The following is a 12,279-nucleotide window of genomic DNA, read 5'->3' on the forward strand; positions in this document are numbered from 1 at the left end:
GTCACAGGGTGTTTTGGTGTTGGGTTCATGTTTTTTAGTTTTTCATGTTCACTGTCATGTTTCGTTATGCACTTCCTGGTTTTGTTATGTGTTCTATTGTCATGTGTTCCTGTGTCAAGTTGTCACTGATTTATTGTTTACTCATTGTTCACAGGTGTGTCTTGTCTAGTCCTCAGTCTTTGTGTATTTAAGCCCTCATGTAAGCCCTCATGTTTGCCATGTGTCTTTGTCAGTTATTGTATGTTGCAACCCATGGATGGTGACACTAAGTCATGGCTGTTTATGTCAAGTTTGTTCTGGTCAAGTCTTGGATCCATGTTATGATTTTGGATTTTGAGTTAAAATAATAAAAGGACTGCACATGGGTTCTCACAACCTTGCCTCCAGTGGATCAACCGTTACAACATTTATAAAGTAATTTTTTTATGCTACTTTTTATGCTTGTCCAGCTCAGACGAAGACATTTAATGGTAACACTTTACAATAAGGTTTCATTAGTTATCATTAGTTAAATACTATAGTTAACTAGAAGTAAAAGTTAACTGCACTTCTACAGCATTTATAGTTAACGTTAATTTCAAAAATTGTTAATGTTAGTTAATGCACTGTGAACAAACATGAACAAACAGTGAACAAATATATTTTTATTATTAACTAACATTAACATAGAGAAACCGTATTGTAAACTGTTACCCATTTAATTAAAAAATAAATTATTATGTATAAATCATTCTAATTTTGTTCCCTCTATCAATTGAGACAAAACTTGGTTACTTATTAAAGTTTTATTCCTATTCAATTTTACAAATAAGGAATACAACAAACAATTAATCTTAAGGAGGCAATAACACAAGAAGTGCTAAAAATACAAAGATTCAAACATTGTTCAGGAGCTTTCATCCATGCTACCAGAGATGTACAGTCCAAGATCTGTGCAGCTGCAGTCAGATAGTCTGCTTGAAATTAAAATTAAAGTGTGTCATCAGCATAGCAATTGTAGGAGAATCAATGTACCTGTATAGGTCCCATTAATGTATATGAATATATGGGAAAAAGGAGGGGTCCAAGCACCGACCCTCCCTTCCCAGGCAACCTTGAAAGACATGTGAGTTAAGATTCGAATCAGCAAAGTGCAGTTCCTGTGATCTTTGCTGATTTGAATGAGAGGGTGGAATAAAGGAGCAAACAGTTGTGCCAATCTGTGAAAAGCCTATCAATAAAGACAACAACTATTATTAGATACTATATTCAATCAATTACATAAGTAAATTAGATTATTTGAGCAAATATGACATACTATCCCTAGGAGGTTGTCACATTGATGTTCAGTGATCCCACATTAAGTTCATCAAACTGAGAGAGAAGAGTTCAAGTGCAATTGAATACTTAGATGAAAGAATTTTTTTTTTTTTTTTTTTTACATGGTTCTATTTTCCTAAACTCAATATTGAATTAATATGACACACTATACATTTCTCACAAGTAATTAAACTGATTTCATACTAATTTAAAAGGTTTATTTTTAACCATTGTCTGATCAATATTACACAGAGAACTGGAATAGGGAGAAAACATTATATTTAATTACATTATATTTAATATAAATAAGTTATATTTAACAATAACATAATAAATATATTTGAGATTCTATCAAACTGGTTTTGAATACTTTTAATATTAAGAGGTTAATTACTTTATTGTGATTGTGAATATTGATGATTTCATTTTTTATTTATTTATTTTTTTAGCTCTGGTTCATCATGTTATTCAGAAGAAATATTCTGTAACAAAATTTAACAACAACAACAAAATCTTAATTTGTTTACAGTTTGTGGGGTTATAAAATTGTGGGAATGTCGGGTGTAGTTTTACAAGTTGGAAAAAAAAGGTGCTGGTAAAATGAGCCATACATCATTAGACACGTAAATCTTTCTGGATTGTTGCTCATTGCTCACTGACAATGCTAATTTACACATTGTGCAAGTCTGAATTTATGTGAAAGGGCATCTATAACAGTTCACCTTGCTATGTCAATGCTGTATTTCACCCAACATATTTCACTCAGCATCATAATATGTGTTTTACTTAAAGATATTTTTTTAAATACAAACCATACAGCCACACCGGAAGTATTTCTTCCTAATTTGCATTTTATAGTGAAAAAAAAACCCTTAAAGACAAAATTCCTTATCCGTTGGTGCTAATTATTTATTATATTTATATTATACGAATTATAATTCCTTTGAATTAATATAATATATTCATATAATTATAAGATTAATTGACAAGTAGATAAATATTAATATAAATATAAAACATGCATTCATAATTCTTTTAAACAACGTGTATTCATTTGAGCTCTTTGTGAACCTATAATTATTAGGCATATTTATTTGATTCACATCATGCATTGATATAGTTAGATAATCTTTCAGCTGCCTTTCTTAAACTGTCACTGCAGCAGCAGTGCTTGTTCCTGCTTTTTAAACGCATTTAATCTAATGATAATTTTCAAAATCGATCTCTCAATTTTCAGAAGAGAAGTGAATTGTGCCCTCTGTCTCTTTGCGAGAAGTGAATCAAATGGACACTGTGATTGCCTGTTTGCCGCATGTGTCACACTTTTAGGTAGCCTGACAAGCCAGACCCACATCAAGATGTTTGGTCTGGAAACTCACCATAGACAGGGCTCAATCTGAGGGGCGGGATAAACGGTTGTCTTTCAAACTCCCTCTGCACGCAATAGGATAGCGCTACCACCAACCAGAGCAACGAAGGTGAAACAGAGCTTGTTGATAGATTAAACATTCGCCGTATCCGGTCAGCAAAACTCCGAACACATCTTCCCTTTTTAAGAATGACTTCAGTGCCGTTCTTTTCTTAGCGAAAAGCTTAACTCCAAGTCTTCCAGAGCTCTGACTGTGAGGTCAAAGCTGATTCAAAAGACCGCCGTTCGCCAGTTTCTATGTTTACTAGAAGCACGCAAACGCAACTCGGCCGTCATCATTATGGCCCCGCCCGCCGACTCTATACACGATGTGATTGGCCCGGCAAGAGTTAGGGGATTACAGGTCAGAAGGGTATTGAGAGTTGCTAGACGACACTGCGGGCAGATTCAATTTGCTGCCGCTAGGGTGCGTCTAGATTTCTAGGCTAACTTTCAGGTGCAGGCACTTCAGAATTAAAGGTAGGGTAGGTAAGAATTGGTTAAAAAACTTTTTTTTTTCAAATTTGTTTAAACGTTCTTTATATATATCAATACATAATTAAAATGTAATTACTCTAAAAAGAAAGTATAAAATTTGAGTATCTGTAGACCGCTCACAACTGTTTTAAAGACAGCTCATTATTTCCATTCACTCCACCTTCTCCCTTCTGGGCTCTTTCCAAAGCCACGCCCCCAAAATACATGAACGCGCCTCACCGACCGCTCAGCTGGAAGACGCATTATTTACCTGAGAGGAGCAGTGTGTATGTAGTGACATCATGTCAGAATCACATGTAATAAAAAATCTAACTTTATCAGTATGAATATAAACAAATACGATGTCTGGCATAATGGCATATTAGCCATTATTTACAACTTAATAAGCCATATATTATTTTTGTGTAGTGATGTAATTATATTTCTGTGCCATTCTGTTAAGTTAACTGAACAATAAGATAGTAGTTATGTTTAATTACTGCTGATTTTGCCATTATAAATGGCTAAAATAGTGTAATAAAGCAAATTTGACCCCCTATTCTAAAGTGAAAGCTTTATCGTCATCAATTATGGCACTTATTGAGTGATATTCAAGTTTACTAACCAGAATAAGCCAATAATTAAGCCTAACTACCATTAATACAGTACTAATAAAGGCAATTTGACCCCCTATACTAAAGTGAACGTTTTATCCTCCTCAGTTATGGCACTTATTGAATGATATTCAAGTATACTAACCAGAATAAGCCAATAATTAAGCCATTAATACAGTAATAATAAAGGCAATTTGACCCTCTATACTAAAGTGAAAGTTTTATCCTCCTCAGTTATGGCACTTATTGAGTGATATTCAAGTTTATTGACCAGAATAAGTCAATAATTAAGCCCAACCACCATTAATACAGTACTAATAAAGGCAATTTGACCCTCTATACTAAAGTCAAAGTTTATATTACATAAAATATACTATATCATATAAAAATGTAAAATTTTCCTTTTACCATTTTATACATGTTACTTCCCTAAACACAAACATAACAATTTTACAGAGAATAAAAATGACAATACAACTTAATGGGCAAAAATTTAATTAAAATTGTAGTAGCAATATAGCATTAAAATGCTGTATTGCTACTACAATTTGAGCCACTAGTTATATATAATTATATTTTGAGCCACTAATCTCACTCAAACTTCTAAACCTACACATAACCATTTAAAAAAAAAAGAAAATATATAAAGAAAAACATAACTAACAAAAGTGTAATCCACGTAATCGCGGGAACCAATAGTAGTCTGAGTGACGATATGTTGCAGTCGCAGTCCTCTCTGGTGATATAGTTTTGTATGAGGTAACGTTACAGAGAATTTAAATTATTTAATTTAAACTTAATTCCACTATTTGAAGGTGCGCACGTTTCTCATTCACCGCAGACTAAAAACTAAATCACGGCATGTCCGCAATCTGTGACGAAGCAGGCAAGAGCCAATGAGCGTTTGATATTACTGCCGTAAAATGCAATGTTTGAATTCCCAAAGAGTGCGGAATTTGTTTACGGTCGCTATTGAAGAGAAAGATGAAGAACGCTGGATAAAGAAGTTCTTTGTATGGATTCTAAAGATGTGGATTACACCGAACAAATTAAATTAGTGTCTTTTGTGAATTTATGTTGCGTTTTGGTGTACTTTCTAGTCATTGTGACCCATGGCAAGCAAAATAAGTATTACATGATAAATAATGGTTAAATGATTACAGAAATCTTATTCATTTTAGGGTTTTAAGGTGTAGTTTGTTTAATGTAAATCCTTTGAACTGTGTGCAGCAGATTGTTTATTGCTTTTAATGTTGTACATATTAGATTCATGTAGAACCACACTTTACATAAAAATACACATAACTGCTAAACAATAAGAACTTATCTTTAGAATAGAGGGTCAAATTGCCTTTATTAGTACTGTATTAATGGTAGTTAGGCTTAATTATTGGCTTATTCTGGTTAGTAAACTTGAATATCACTCAATAAGTGCCATAATTGAGGAGGATAAAACGTTCACTTTAGTATAGGGGGTCAAATTGCCTTTATTAGTACTGTATTAATGGTAGTTAGGCTTAATTATTGGCTTATTCTGGTTAGTAAACTTGAATATCACTCAATAAGTGCCATAATTGATGAGGATAAAGCTTTCACTTTAGAATAGGGGGTCAAATTTGCTTTATTACACAAATTTAGCCATTTATAATGGCAAATTCAGCAGTAATTAAACATAACTACTAGCTTATTGTTCAGTTAACTTAACAGAATGGCACAGAAATATAATTACATCACTACACAAAAATAATATATGGCTTATTAAGTTGTAAATAATGGCTAATATGCCCTTTCTATTATGTTAAGTTAATCATTAATTACTACTGTGTCGATGCTTAACTAGTGCATAATTGTAAACAAACAAATAATTAATTACTAGTTTAACTAATGCATAATTAATGTTACATTAATCATTAATTACATGTGTGTTCATGCTTAACTAATGCTTAAATAATTCATCATTAATCATGAATTAATGCTTAACTAGTGCATTATTCTGGACCCTTAAAATAAAGTGTTACCGAAAGATCACCTGTCCAGCAGAAATACAGCTGCAATGAGTCATTTTTCAGCCGCTTGAAGTCCCTCAGTTCAAACTCATGTTTGATTTCTTTGTTTATCCAAAGACTTTTTGTGCATTGCCTTTACATGTAGGCCTACTTCCTTTTTTTTGCATTGTTTGCCTTCGCTGACTGCAAAACCCGGCACCGTGCATTTTGAATGCTTTTCCTCTTCCTAGGCTGTGTGTGGGCAGAACCTGTAGCAAAAGCGGTGGTTGCCATGGTAGCGAGAGAGAGTGACAGTCGCCCAAGCCAATCATTTGTTTCATCCCGAACGAAAATAATGAGCAGTGTTTATTGCAGATTAAAAAGTCTAGAGTCACTTGATTTTTATACTCTCTTTTTCAGAGTACTTACATTTTAATTATGTATTGACATATAAAGAAAGTTTAAACAAATTTAGACAAAAGTGTTTTAGATCATTTTTACCTACCCTACCTTTAATCGCTAACACTGGATTAAACCTGAGTTGACAAACAAAGTTTATATCAAGCTTTGAGAGACCGTTGAACTTAATCTAAACCAGGCAGGATTTATCTGGATTTGTCAACTCTAAACCTATTCTAAAACTCAGAGTTTGTTCAGCCAGCTTCATGCAACAGGCCTTTGGTGTTCACTTAATTCCACTGCGGAATTGTTTGTAAACAAATCTTAGGTCGAGCTGGATTTGCAGACATTTGATATTAAAACACAATGCTATTCTTCTATATTGGATCTGACAGGAGAAATGGTGCAACACACTTATATGATTAAAACGTGTTTTTTTTTATATGTAATATTATTGTATTGTTATATATCTTTTTCTTATGTGTACGTGTCTAACAGAAAAAACCTTTAGCATGCTGGACTCACAAAGGGCTCAGGAAGGCCAGGGCTCACAAAGCCCAACGTTTCTGAGTTATATGTTTTTTTTCTTGTTCTGCTATTCTTTCTCTTGATTTGACATTTGAAGGGTGCATGCACGCACGTGTGTGTGTGTGTGGGCGCGCGGTTCACGCTTATATTGACAATCGTGCGGGATATGTAATACAAAAATAATAGTCCCATCAATCGCGGGTGGATGATAAATAAATCATTGTGTTTTTTTGATAAAGATGTACTTTAATCATTCCGGTTGCCGCGTTCAAAACAACCCCTTCCTAATGTGAACTGAACTGACGGGGATATGATAGGAGTTGAAGCTCATTAATTATGCAAATCTTATTCAATCCTAGCCGTGGGCGTTTACTTTCAAGTCTCCATTGCGGCACACCCATCAAAACCCAGTGTTTTGAAGAGAGGCTCAAAACCAGGGTAGAAAATATAGCCTATTACATATTAGTTATGATGTTTTTGAATGTAAAAACAACACGAATGTCATTAGTTGACCTCAGACAACAGTATAAAAAAATAAAAAAATCCAGTTCATGACACCTTTAAAAGTTGTTGTTGCAGCCCTCAACTGATGTTGATGTTGACATGTTGATTTTTGGCCTGAAGCACCACCCTCCACCTATCTACCAATCACAAAGTCAGTAGTGTTTCGGCATCCGGGTTGCCAGCTCTGCTCTAGTTACTACAGCTGCAGCTACAAATGCTCCTGCTGGATCCTGCAGTCTATCTGGCAACCTCGAGTCAGGGGGAGAGGGAGAGGGAATACACAGCTCAGTATACACATACACTGTAATTTAAAAGTGATTTCAGTACCAGTTTTGACCACAATCTTACATACACTTCCTTTAAATATCAAAGATCTATGAAGTGCCTGAATAATTTTTACTATAGGCCTGTCTGGTCTACACCCTGTATAATAGAAAACACAACACAAACTTAAACATGCAGTGTACAGGTATACGAAAAATGTGTGAAACCCCAATATTTACTATTTTCAAATCTCTGAACCACTGCACTTGAGTTCAGTTATGTAGGTATGTATTAATAGAGAAATAGAGATAGTTTGAATTATGGACATTTGAATGTGAATTTGAATATGGTTAGGTAAAAAACAACAAAAAACAAGATACATGTTAGGATAAACAAAATAGGATATGTGCACACAAAATAAATGTGTGTTTGGATAAATATATATAAAAAACTTATATAAAAATGTTTAAACAAATTACTTTCTCACTATTCCTTAATCCATCCCTATTCTATCTGAAACTATCATGTACTATTGTACTATTCTGAATGATGGCTGAAATTTGATACTTGAACGCAACATAATATCTTTCTCGAAAAAGACTCTCTCAAAAGAATTCATAAAGCTTGATGTACTGTATAACATGAGCTGTACTATATGTGTAACTACATGGCTCCTAACAACAACAAATGCACTTGTCAAAATGACTTATAGTATAAATATTGTTGTGAGCGCTCACTGTCCTACTTGCTTGTTCAGAATCCATTGTTAACAAAGGGATTCAATATTTCAAACATCTACACTTAAAAAAAATTGTTCACAAGTTCACACTTACAAATATGTTGGATAGTTTAAGTTGGTAAAAACATATTTGGCATGCTGTCCAGGGAGAGGGCTCTGAGCTTGGTAATTGGCTCGATTCAAAACTCATCTGAACCGACGAACAAACAGTAGCCTACGATCTATTATCTCAAAGTTTTATTCTTTCTACCAAAACTTCAGGAAGGCTACTCTTCTTGCCACAAAGAACTTTCCTAACTACTGGGATATCAGTTAAAGTATTCAAAGATACTTATGAGAGCTGTAGCTAGATCTGAACATTAAAGTGACTTATGTTTTGTGAGCGGCAACAATGAAAATCAAACGTGTATACAATGGTTTTAGTCATTGATACTATAAATACATACAATTAAATAAATAATACATATATATACAGGATAACGAAAAGTAACGAAAGGAGAAAGAGAAAGAACATAAAGGAAGGCTTTAGAATGGCAATTTCGCAAACATTACTACAGAGAAACAAGGGTACTAGTCTTAAAACGCATCTAAATTTTGATGGAATTTATACTTGCATGGGTTGTTTTGTGTTGAGTATAAAAGAATCCGTGTGAGTCCTCTTCAGAGCGTTCTGTGAGCTGGAGCGCTCTCTCTCAATTCTCCCAAGTGATCGTGTCTCAGATTCACAGGAAGTTTGAAGGTAGTTTGAGAGTGAATGTTGCCAAAAAGTGTCTGTCGCTCAGTGCCTGTCCGAGGACTGAGTAGCGGATCGCGCCGACTTTGAGGAAAAGAACCAACATGACTGCGCCGCCAAGCCAGGGCTGAAGCCGCATGGCGATGGGCAAGCTGGGTTGAGAGGACGCGAGGAAAGGTCTGTGGAAAAGTAGAGAAAAGCTGTAAAGAAATGCGTCCATTGTCTTTTAAGACAACTAATCCACACCTCTCCTGCCTGTGTTGACCAATCCTGAGGGTGAATTCTGAGCGGGAAAGATTATCTTTGTCTCTGTTTATGACCCACTTTGCATGTTTTGTCAGGTGTCATAAAAGGTGTTGATGTAATACAGTTTTAATCCCAAGTTCGCTAAACATATTAATGATACATTTCATAACTGTATACTGTGCAACATTGGTTCAGGAAGAGACAGAGAAATGTGTTAATATCAAACAACGTATGGCTGGGAGATATTAAAGCAGAGATACATTCTTACACAGGAATACAAGCATTTAAAATGAACTTACATTGTTCGTACATCATGATTATACTGGTGTAACCCAGATTGATTACAAATAAGAATAAAAAAAAAAAAAGTAAGCCAGAGGTGTTACTAAAAAGAAGAGAAAAGGTTAAAAAAAAACACTGAGTTCGGAAATGAAAAGTTAATTTTTCTTTTATTTTATATCATCTAGAAGTGTTTTTCTTTTTGCTGTTATTTTTCTTATATTGTGAATGTAACATATATACAGTATTTGAGTGTTGTGTTCCCTTTAAGAGAGTGTGAGTTAGAGTTCACTGTCGACCGACATCAGCAGCGTGCGGGGAAGGAGAGACGGATATGCAAGCACAGAGATCGGCAGAGATATTTTTAGAGAGAAAACAAAAGTGATTGTGAGTAAATTAGACAGCGCGTCTGGAAAGATCTTTATTTAGTTTAAACTGGACTATATTTTGTTGTGATTTTGAGTCATTTTTGATTGTTTTCATCGTGAACGCGGCGATGACACAGACTGAGCTCATCACAGCGTTGATCAAAATGTTGAGCCTCCCAGCGAACCGTGACTAAAATTAAACCATCAACAGATTTCCACGAATTCACTGCTTATTTTCCCTGGATCGAGAAGAAAAAATAAATGTGCTGGATGAAAGAGTGACTGTAAGTCTATCGTCTGGCTACCATCCACAGACAAACGGGCAGACGGAGAGGAAGATCCAGGAGATTGGTCGATTCCTCCATACCTTCTGTCATGGTCACCAGAACTCCTGGAACCAGTTCCTGGGTTGGGCCAAGTATGCCCAGAACTCCTTCTGACAAGCGACCACTGGACTGACCCCCTTCCAATGCGCTCTCCGGTACCAACCCCCACTGTTCCCCTTGTCAGTAGAACCATCGGATGTACCAGCCATCGATTACTGGTTCCAGCGGATCAACCCCGTCACTTACCAGCTCCAGCTCCCACCTGAATTCCGGATACACCCTACATTCCACGTTTCACTCCTAAAGCCTCACTACCCCTCTGTTCTTCCCTCCACAGAGCCTGGCGTTGCCGAGCAGACCCCCCTCCCACTCATCGTGGAAGACGGCACCGCTTACACCCTGAAGGAGATCTTGGACTCCCGGTGACGGGGTGGTCTCCTGGAGTACTTGGTGGATTGGGAAGGCTGCGGACCAGAGGAACGCTCATGGGTTCTCAGAAATTATATTCTTGATCCTACTCTGCTTGAACATTTCCATGCCTCTCATCCCGACAGACCTGCACTGCGAGGCCGACCACCAAGGGGTCCACGGCCCTCAGGAGCAGGCCGTGGAGGGGGCTAATGTCACAGACATGCCAGGCTCCCACGTCACAGACTCACAGCGCACACTCTCACCTGAATACTGATCATGCATACCTGCAGCCAATCATCTCCCCAATCACCAGCAGCACAAAAGACACACACACGCACTCAGTCACCGTCCGGTCTGGTTAAGAGAAAGGTTCTTACCTATTCTGCTTACCTTAAGGACTCCCTCGATGTTATCCAGATTTTAATTAATAAACCTAATACCTAAAATGAGTTAAAATAATTAGAAAACTAAAAGATAAATTGGTAAAAAAAAAAAGAAAAAAAAACTAGGTGTCAAACTTGAAGTAATACTATACATCTAGATTTAAAAATAGAAATTAAAAAGGAATAAATAATTCTAAGAAAGAAAAGGAAACCAGTTCAGTTGTTTTTTATTTATTTATTGACAGTAATTTCATTGTATTCCATTAATAATCTTTACTTTTTTCGCTGTTTGATTTTTCCCTGGAAGATAAATAATTTGTTAATTAATTTAATAATTTATCACTTTCCTTAATATAAATCTTTCCACATAATTTGAATTTACCTTTGTTGTCTGTCTGTTCCTTCAATCTCTCACTACTGCTCCCTACAAACCTAGAGTACTGGTCCACGTTTCCCTTTGTACGACTCACCTGGGTGCCAATTAAGCCATGGTATCCTGGTGACCTGAAGGGGGTGCTACAGCTTTGGCGAGCCAGCCAGGAGTAGTAAGTAGAGAGATTCTTTACTAGTAAACAGACAGATCTAAAGAGACACTGCACTGTGAAAATGGAAGTCATTGAGCAAGAGAACGTTAAGGTTCCAAACTCACTTATTGTGACTGGTATAACAAATACAGAGAGATAACGATCTGACTGAGCATTTCAGCAGATATGAGCGCATTTGCAGGATTGTTCGCATTGAGTCCCCATATCACAAAAAAATGTGATAATTGAGTATGAGAGTGGAATTGCACTACAGAACTTAGAGCCTCAGCTGCCATTAATTTTTGAAAGCCCACATCAGCCCAATCACAAGTATGAGATTAAGGCTTTGTCCAGTATCTATGTGCAAACTGTCACAAGTAGCGCAACCAAGGGCTATATGGGTGAATTGAAATGCATTGCAAAGCTTAGTGGTAAATCTTTTGAGGAAATCTTAAAGGAGGAGCTTTCAAAATGCACAGAACCAGTATCTCAGAATGAAGGTGACTCTGGAAGAACTCTTCAACCACCTACCCTTGCAAATGCCATGCCGGAGATCCAGCCAGTTTTTTCTCAGGTCAATCCAGTTCAAGGGAACCGGAAAACACTAACTGATACTGTGTTGGTTCCATTGGCCAGAATGCCTGTTCCTAATGTGAACCCTCCAGAAGTGCAGCATGTTGTAGTTGAGCATATTGTGAAGAGTGAAAATGCTCTCTCAAGCTAAGGTTCTTTTCTGGAAGGTCCCCTCGTCCAGGAAATTAGGTGGATTATGATACATGGAACAAAAGTGTG

General features: G+C 36.2%; 1 protein-coding gene across 1 annotated transcript in view; it reads left to right on the top strand.

Moving 5' to 3' along the window:
• The window catches only part of LOC137090744 (uncharacterized), a 139,362-nt gene that overhangs the window by 65,694 nt on the left and 61,389 nt on the right, over nt 1–12,279 (top strand). The gene's annotated exons all lie outside the window — the stretch shown is intronic.

This window comes from Pseudorasbora parva, chromosome 10 (genome assembly GCF_024679245.1).
Source record: "Pseudorasbora parva isolate DD20220531a chromosome 10, ASM2467924v1, whole genome shotgun sequence".
In the NCBI taxonomy this organism is placed as follows: Eukaryota; Metazoa; Chordata; class Actinopteri; order Cypriniformes; family Gobionidae; genus Pseudorasbora; species Pseudorasbora parva.